The sequence below is a fragment of the Tetrao urogallus genome (assembly GCF_951394365.1).
Source record: "Tetrao urogallus genome assembly, chromosome: 1".
NCBI lineage: Eukaryota > Metazoa > Chordata > Aves > Galliformes > Phasianidae > Tetrao > Tetrao urogallus.
This window is the reverse complement of record NC_136813.1, coordinates 79,821,545-79,830,752: the sequence shown is the minus strand read 5'-3', so window position 1 is coordinate 79,830,752 and position 9,208 is coordinate 79,821,545.

The following is a 9,208-nucleotide window of genomic DNA, read 5'->3' as shown; positions in this document are numbered from 1 at the left end:
CTCAGAAGGGCAAAAAGGAGCCTGCCGTGCAGAATGTATGCCATTGTAGATTGTTGCTCTGTTCAAATACTCAGTGACAACTGAAAAACACCTTTTGTTGCTGCAGCTTCTGAGGACCGCTACAGTAAATCGTGGCTATCTGTGTTGTTGCTGTTCTTCTTCAATACTGCTTTTACAGTGAAGTACTTTTTCCTGCTAGGTCTTAGCATACACTCATGCCATGTTTGTACTCTATCAGCTCAGTGCTGAAGCAGATCTGGGAGAGGCCAGTGCCCCAACTGGGGATACCCAGCACTCCTGGCCTGCAGTGCGTCCTGCTGCCATCTGCCTGACCCACCTAACAGCCCTGCCTTGTGCTCCAGCTCAATGGAACCCTGCCAGGCTTTGCAAAGCCAACTGCTCTTTGTAGCACTTGTAACTGTCAGTCTCCATCAGGGCTCTGTCGGGCCTCTGGGCAGGGGGCGTCAGCGAGGGTTCAGTGTCACAACACACTTGTCACTCAGATGCAGTATTACAATTCAGAAGCCCTAGTCATCTGGGTAGGTTTGTCCAGGCAGCCTTTTTAAGGGATGCCAGTAGCCAAGCAGATCTGGTTCAATGCCTGCATGGATGTTGGAGCTGAAGGCACGTTGCCATCAACCTGGCATCACTGTAGGAACGTCGACACGAGTGAATCCTGCGGGGAAGCAAGCAAAGGCACCGAGGTGTTTAAGTTCCTCCTTCCCAAGGGAAATGCAACAGCCTGTGTTAGGGTAGCTGCTTCTCCAAATCAAGTTGCAATAGCAATTACTACATATTGCTTTTGTTTGCTTTCCACAGAGCCTAAAACCAATTAATCTCTTGCGTTTTTGTGTGTTCTTTATTTCACTTTTTTAATGTATTTTACATACAAAAATATTTTAACTGAGGAAGATAAGCTTAGCTTACATTATTTTTCTATCCCAATTGCATTTGTGACGAGAGTAAGGTGAGCTGGTCCACAGACCTTTCATATCGCTTAGTCGCCACAACGCTTACCCTGAAGCATATGTTATTGATGGCATTTTACTTCCTTAAGGCATTATCCTTGTTATTTCCCTACAGAAATAACTTTTGGTTTAAAGAGGGGCTGTGTAATTATTCTCCCTGCCCCGACTGCTTGTTGAAAGGGTTCTTGGCTTATATGCATGATAAAGAGCATGTTCAGAGGTGGGAATCAATACCTCATTATGCACCACATTTGGATATATACTCATTAAATCCTCAAGTGAACCAATTCCCACATAAGGAATTCATTAGTTCTTAAACTCCGGGACACACGTGGCTATTATGGCTTTGCGCAGTAATTACGTAGGAGCAGCAGACTGGCCCTGCAGACACAACTGTGCAGCAGCTCTCCCAGCCTGAGCCCTTGCCTGGTAACACCAATTAGCATGACAGTGACCCACCTGTGGTGGACTCATCTGCACATGCACATCCACACGCCTCATCAATTTTTGTCACATTTACTAACATTGCCCTTCTAGTCCCCTCCACTCTGCCTCATGGACATCTGAGGCAGCAACTGTTCCACTCTGTGCAGGGTGAGATGGGGCAGCTGCCCCAGCTCTTTGGGCATTGCAGAGGACAGGCAAGCAAGCCAGGACCTTTGGAGAATGGACAGAAAAATCATAATACATTTAATGAAAAGAATAAAAGGTGGTGCACACCCCACCAAATGTTCTAGTAGCAATTAAGCATCTTAAAAAAAATTCTCATTCTAGCTGCTACAGAAAGCACAGCATTGCAGTTTCCCTTTTGCTCCTGTTGCTCCCTGCTGCTTCTTACAGTGATGTAGCCTTCAGGTGCTCGGCAGAGCCTTGTGCACATCTTGATTAAGAGACTGCTTCCTCCTCGGAGGCCCTGTGGCTTGCTTACCCAGTCCTTGCAAATCACAAACTATTTGTCCAAGGTGTTATTTATGTTTTATTTTATATTTTTATTTTATTTTCTTTCTGTAATTCTTGGTTTAACAGGTTAACTCCGTTTCCTCAGGTAATTAATACTTTTAAAATACTTCTAATGAATATTTTTAATACTTGGGAAAAAGCCCACTGACTTTCATATGGTTTCATTGCATTTTCTGACAATCAGGAACAGAATGCTCAGTTCTGCTAAACCGTGCTGCTGGCTTTGCAGACATTACAAACTCATACGTCCGCTGGCAGCCCAAGGCCTGCCACATGGAAAACCCACAGCCAGCTAACACTGCTGTGTCCACTGAAAGTTTAAAAACCTGGATCATTTCTCTGCATCAAAAGGAACTCAAGACAACAAAATCTAAGCAATCAACCTCAGTGAATACATAGTGAAGGTGCTTTATGATGCTTCACTGATAAACCCTGATCAAGATGCTCAAGATGAAACTTGTATGCGCTGACAGCAGTCTCCTTCACCTCGTGGCAGTGCACAGGAATGGGCAAGAGATCAGGGCTGAGGAATTTGTAGCTCTTGTCTTCATCAGTTTTTCCAACTGCAGCAGTGATGGTCCTCACACTGACTAGCTGCAACAGGCAGCACAGAGAAGGCCACAGTTCTTGCTGAAGCAGTGTGTCTGCATCTTTCTCCATCCTTTGCACTGCACCTGGGGATGCAGCACCCACAGAACCCCACTTGCAGGCTGAGACATGGCTGTGATGGAGATTGGTGCATAACCTTCACTGACAGATGACAGCCATTCAGGAAGAAACAGCATAAAAACCCCAAATACTGGAAAAATAATAAAAAGCCAGCTGCATGCTGCCTGCAGGACAGAGATTGCCTTGCTTGCGGACTTCCAAGGCAGCAGCTACCCAACAGCATAGTGAGCATCTCCTTGACACATGCCTTGCAAGAAGGCAAGGGAAGAAAAGATACCACCTTGAAAGGAGAGCAGAGATCACATGCGGAAAGTCCCCATTCAGTTCATCAGTCTGTGACTGTAGATACCTTGGGGATTGTGTCCGTTTTCTTCAGAAACATCCTTTTCTACTGAGCCAGCATTGAAAGAATGTGCATGACATTCAATCATCCACAAAACTGCCATTGATTTCTGTGGTCAAAGTACAACAAAATGCCAATGCATGTTCTTGAATGTGGGCTGTTTTGTACCCTGACAAAGCAAATGGGATCCCTGGCTCCAGGGAACACATTTGTTCCATTGAAATCAGACGTTGCCATATTATCCCAGTAGAGATCAGGCCAGGCCTAGCCTGCAACAGCTTCTGCTGGTGGACAGCTTGGTTGTGCAGAGGCACAGAGCTTACAGAGCTGCGAGAGCAATGGGAGCAAAGGACTGAGCATCGGAGGGGCAGGTGATGGAGAGCTGAGAAATGTCAGCCTCAGGAAGAATGGAAATGCTGCAACAGGTGCTCAGCATTATTAGAATGAAGTAATATTTTTGAAGAGCTGGAGAAGAATGTGGAAAAAATGATGAGAAAAAAGGAGTCCTCATTTTTATGTCCACGTCCCTATCAACATTTTTGGGGCTATTTTTGATGATGTTTAAAACTAAAATTATTTAGCATTGCCTCAGAGCAATAGGCATGGTAATTAAACTTATAACAGAAGCTGTGGCAGCAGTTTGGTAGGAAAAAATAATGTTCATTACATGTTTTGCATGAACACAATTCAGTTATATTAACTTAATACAAGAAGAAGATCTTTGTTTGGAAAGAAATCACTTTAGGATGAAAAGCAATAATGTGTCAGATGTGTCCCACTTTCAGATGTCTGTAAGTGCTCTGCTGTGCAAGATTTATCATTTTCAAAGGTTTTAGTACCATTTGATTTGTTCCACATCCAGCTGAGTGACCCTCTTCATGAGAGGGCACTAATGGAAATCAGCCAAGGATCCTGTTGCTTGAAAGTGGCAGCAGTTCTGATAAGGCTCAGTAGAATCTTACCTGTCTGTTTTCTGATTGGGGTACTATGTGTGTCCATGGGGGCAGAGGTGGTGGCCCAGTGTCAGGCACTCCAGCACTGCCATCAGCTAAAGCTCAATCAGAGCAATCTGAACATCTGCCAGTTCCCTTTTTGCACATACATGGCGATGCACTGATCAGGGCAGAGATGACATAAAACAGTGTGAACTGCATAGCAAGTTTCAAGGCTTAAAGCATCAAAATCACAATTTATTTTTCCAGTTGAGACATCCAAAGACCTGTGCAAGTACGGTTTATGACCAGGACAGCAGGGCAGAGGCATCACCTCCCTCCAGCTGGCAGCTTTGCAGCTGGTCTGCCCAGAGGAGCAGAGTTTGGCGAGTAGCAAGGAATCTGTGGTCAGAGCACTCAAAAGGAGCTACTATAGGATTTCATCAGAAATGTTTTCTTGGTGTGCAGTTGTAGAATATCATGACAAAATACTTTGCTTTTTTTTCCTAGCATCTGGGAAAGTTGCCTTGGCTATTCATTCTTATCCAGCAAAACAATTCACTATGAGGTAAGAAGATGACTTGATACGGTTGTAAAACAGAATGTTGACATTTCTTTCTCAGTATATGTGTATATGTCAATTGGCTCTAAGCTGAGTTAAACAGAAAGAGGGCCATTTCCCTCGTTACTATGAGATGAGTGCTGAACTCACAGCAGGCTCAGCTGTGACAGGCACAAGCAGAAGAGCCATTTATCTTGATGGGGTAACCTGTGAATAAAATCACTTGGCAACTGTGGATTTTGCAGATTTAGGTCCTGTTTATCTGACTTGTTATAGGCAGCAGTGACTCAACCAAATCTTAATCAATTTTTGGGTTGGAAAAGCATGCCAAAAACTAGTAGTTTTGTCATCTAACATGTTGTGACTTCATAACATTGAAAACTCCCTGAGGCATATGTTGTGCTAATTAGCTTGTTTTCAATAGCTGAATACATCTGAATAATAAATTCAATTTCAACTGTTGTATGTGCTACAGAAGTGGGATGACATGAGAACACACTGTTGTGTATTTAGTTGTCTGAGGACAGTATTCCTGCCACGAGAAAAAGAATTAGGGAAAATTATCGTATCCACTGCTGAAACAAGAATAAAGGTAAGTTATGCCTACAGTGGGTCTGACTGCTTGGTGATGTATATCCATGAGAACCTGATGAGAAACCACCAAGGCGGGACAAGGAGTTGACATTAGCTTCAGCTGGCAAGAGCTCAGGTCCTTAGTTTATTCATAGGTGATGAGAACATCACTGTGGAAGCAGAGGAAACGTGGCCAACAAGACCTTTTTTGTGAGGCAATAGAGTACATCCCATGAACGAGCAGTCTGGCAGTTGGTTCAGGAGAACCAGCCTCTAGGGTCTAACCCTCCTTTTACTGCATCTTAAAGTTTTGATTATGTGAGTTTTCCCCAGTGAAGTTCAGTAATACTCATTTCTTGCAGTGGGCCTGGAAGGACTCGAAGTCTCTTGGAGAGTTCCCATGGTTGATGATAAACCTATGTGCAATATTCTGAGGTGAAAATAATATCAGACCTGCGTTGTGAATTATTTACATGAGTGAGTTTAGCTAAAATCAACACTTCGGAGATACAACACAGAACTTCAGTGCTCAGGAAATGGCTTCAGTGCACCACAAGGTCCTTGAGCCATATCTGCCAACACAATCATCAGCAGCAATGTGGAGTTAAACATCTGCACTTATACCAGCTGCAAAATATCTTAAAACTACAGACATTGGGAAATTTAAACTTTCTTAAAATTTCCATCACATATTTTATTTTTTAAACAGTTTTCTAACAGTTTTAACAATTTAACAATTTCTAGTCCCCTGCTGCAATGCAGTGTAAAAACTCTAGGATTTCAAAATGTGCTCAAAAGCAAGTAAAAAATCTCAGTCTAGGTCTCTGTCTAATTTGGATTAGCTTATGTTCCTATGGTTGTTTGTTTTTTCACTTTTCTCATTTTAACTGAAAAGCCAAAGGAAAATCAAAAGAGCAGTTCTAAATTGAACTCGTATTATTTTGCTATTTACATAAAATAAGCATATTCAGTTTTTTTGAAATCACTTTCTCTGCAGATGAATGTAAACAACTACTGTCTTCTCAGCTCAATAATCTGATTCTGCATTTCTATGGTATGAAGATGTGAAAATATGCCTGCTTTGTTTCATTAACATTTGCCTTTTCTGAAGGCATGAAAATACTACTTTCGTTTAGCCTCTAGGACTCAATAAAGTGAGGCAAAAGGAAAATTTTGTATTCTTCATAATGTTTGTGTTATAAACACTCCTTAATGACCTGACCACTCTTTTTTACAAGCTTGTATTTAATTACAAACCAAATGATTATTTAGCACTATACATAGCATAAACTTTCTGTTAATCAATATAGGTCATGAGAAGCAACTCCTACCAAATCACTGTTTATTGAAGTTAACATAAATAAAAAAGGAAGAAAACTCCAAACGCTGACCAAAATTCAGGAAGCCTCAAGGCAGTAAGCGTTGCACTCAACGCGTTCATAACTCAGTGCTGCCTGCGCTGCACAAGCTCTGAGGGGCCCTACTGGTGGCTGTGATGCAAACAGGACCAGCCACCAAATGGCCAGTGCTTTCTGAAAGAGTTAGATTAAATGCCCCAAAATGCAGATAACATATCAACTTAGATACAGGTAGGATAGAAGAGATTTGCATACCAAAAATTGCCTGAGACAGTTTTTATATGATAGAGGTGTTACTTTTTCTTTGCAGCAGGAGGAGTCTCCACCAATGCAGGTCTCCAGCGTCATCTAACTCACCTCTTGCTACAGTCAGCACCAAGAGTGATCACCTGCTCTTTTTCTGAGCCTGTCTTACTCACATTTTGGTTCTGACTCTATCAGATGTGCAAATACTTTGTGTTCAGCAGTGCCTCGGTGTTTGCAGCCTACTACAAAGCCCACGCATGCTACTCAATTGCAGCCCATAGAGTGGTTTGCAGGGGTGATGGTGGGCCCTTCTGAATCTGTGTTCCTCCTGATAACTCCTTAGTGTAGTTGAACTGTGTGATCTTGCCTTCTGACACATCCTGTGAAAAGCTATTCTTATTCAAACACATACTCTTTACTCATTATTGCTGGAAAAGCAAGGAGAACAAACCCAATATAACCTATTGTTCAGCTGAGGAATTTCAGATCACAGATGTAAAGTCCACAGTCTCACTGATATTACACAGAAAAATCTCTGTAGGGTAAATATTATTTAGGCTAAAAGCAGGGAAGGAATATAGGTAAAAGTGGACAATAAATCAGCATCTTAAGAATTCTTAACAGTGTGACCCTTGCTCTTTCTATACTACTGCCACTTAGTTCCTCTATTTAAGCTGCAAATATTTATCCAGGGCTTGAGGGGATGGTAGGGCATAAAGTTTTTATAGAAGCTCGCTTAGAACAGCACACCAAGAAAATACAGCATGCAGGTCATCTCAAATTAGTGCCAATAAAACTTTTACGGACTCTTCCTGGGTATTTATGTGATGCTCTCATCTCAGTGCTAGCCAAGAGGCACCATGTAGCAGCAGTGCGCCATGATTACACGTCTGTTTCAGATGTTTTAGATGCCACAACCCTGGAAGCCACAAAGAAGAGGTAGCAAATCAAAGTGTGAGGAGCTAAGAATGTTTCAAAATTATTATTGAAGCAATCTCGTCTCTCTGCCCAGACAGATTATTTCAGTTATTATTTCAGTTGTCTTGAGCCATGCTGTCCCATCCTGTGTGAAATGCCCTGGGAGGATGTCCAACAAAGGAAATGTCAGTGATGGAAAGCTGCATACCAGCCGGTGCCCTGTGATGCTTTAACAGGAAGAATTGGGCCAGACTGATGAATAGGGGCAACCTCACCTCCGGCCACATGCAGATCGACCCCTGGTGCCATGAGCAGATGTGTGGCCAGGAGCAGTGATCTCGATTGAGAGTTGGATGCTGGAGCCTCCAGCATAAGAAAGATGTGGAGCTGTTGGAGTGGGTCCAGAGGAGGGTTACAGTGATGATTAGAGAGCACCTCTCCTATGAGCTGAAGGAGTTGGGCTTGTTTAGCTTGAAGGAGAGAAGGCTCTGGGGAGACCCCAGTGTGGCCTTCCAGTACTTAAAAGGAGCTTGTAATCAGGAGGGAGACCAACCTTTTTTACACAGTCTGATAGTGATAGGACAAGGGAGAATGGTTGTAAAGCAAAACAGGGGAAATTCAGATTAGATATTAAAACTTTTTACTCAGAGAGCAGTAAGGCCCTGGCACAGGCTGCCCGGAGAAGCTCTGGGTGTCTCCCATCCTGGAGATGTTCCAAGCCAGGTTGGATGGGGAGCAGCCCTGTCAGAGTCTGTAAGGTCCTTTCCAACCCAAACCATTCTATGATTCAGTGATTCTATGACAGCTTGCAGAACAGCAGGGTCCCAGCTTTAAAAAGCCTTCACTTTCTGAATCCAGACTCATTCATATGGCCATAGGAAAAAAAAAAATACAGAAACAGCTTTTTCGTGCACAAGAACTATGCTAACATTTTTAGATTCGAAAATAAATACTATATACTACAGTGAGAACATGAGAGTATCTTTGTTTTGGTTGTATTCAGTCATATTTCAAACTCAGTGCATTGAAATGCACTGAATTGTAAATGTCTGAATAGTGACAAAGTGAATATTGCCTTTCTAGTTGTGGAGAAAGTGGGTGGGAAAGAGAGAAAAGAGAAAAAACGTAGAATTAGTAATGAAGAGAGACTATTTCAATGAGCTGAGGTCCTCAGAAATTAAGAGTTAATCCCAGAGAAAAAGGCTTACAGATAAAGGGCAGACACATAAATCATTAACACACTAATCTATGCATAAATTCATATTTACTGTGGCTGCCTGAGGAAGCTTGATTTATTCCCCTTGTGCTCAGATAGTCACAATGGTCTCATCCAGAGCTCTGTCTAATCAGCTGTCTGCCTCTGGTTTAACTTGTATATCCAAGAATACTCTCCTTCATACAAAATGGCCAACTTCTCCATTTTAATATATATAAAACAAAACCAGAAACAAACAAACAAACAAAACAAAACAAAAAAAAACCCAAACAACTTCTTCCCTGTGAAAAGATAATCCAGCGAGGACCCAAAAACTAAGGAACAGTTTTTTGCTGTCAGGTTTATCATCCTTCTTTGGACTTGCCCATTTCATTCTGCCCCAGCTGTTTTCTGAAGTGCAGTAATGAATAGGCCAATTGATTTCTGTTTTTAGCAGAAGTTCATCTCAGTTTCTATTTCTAAG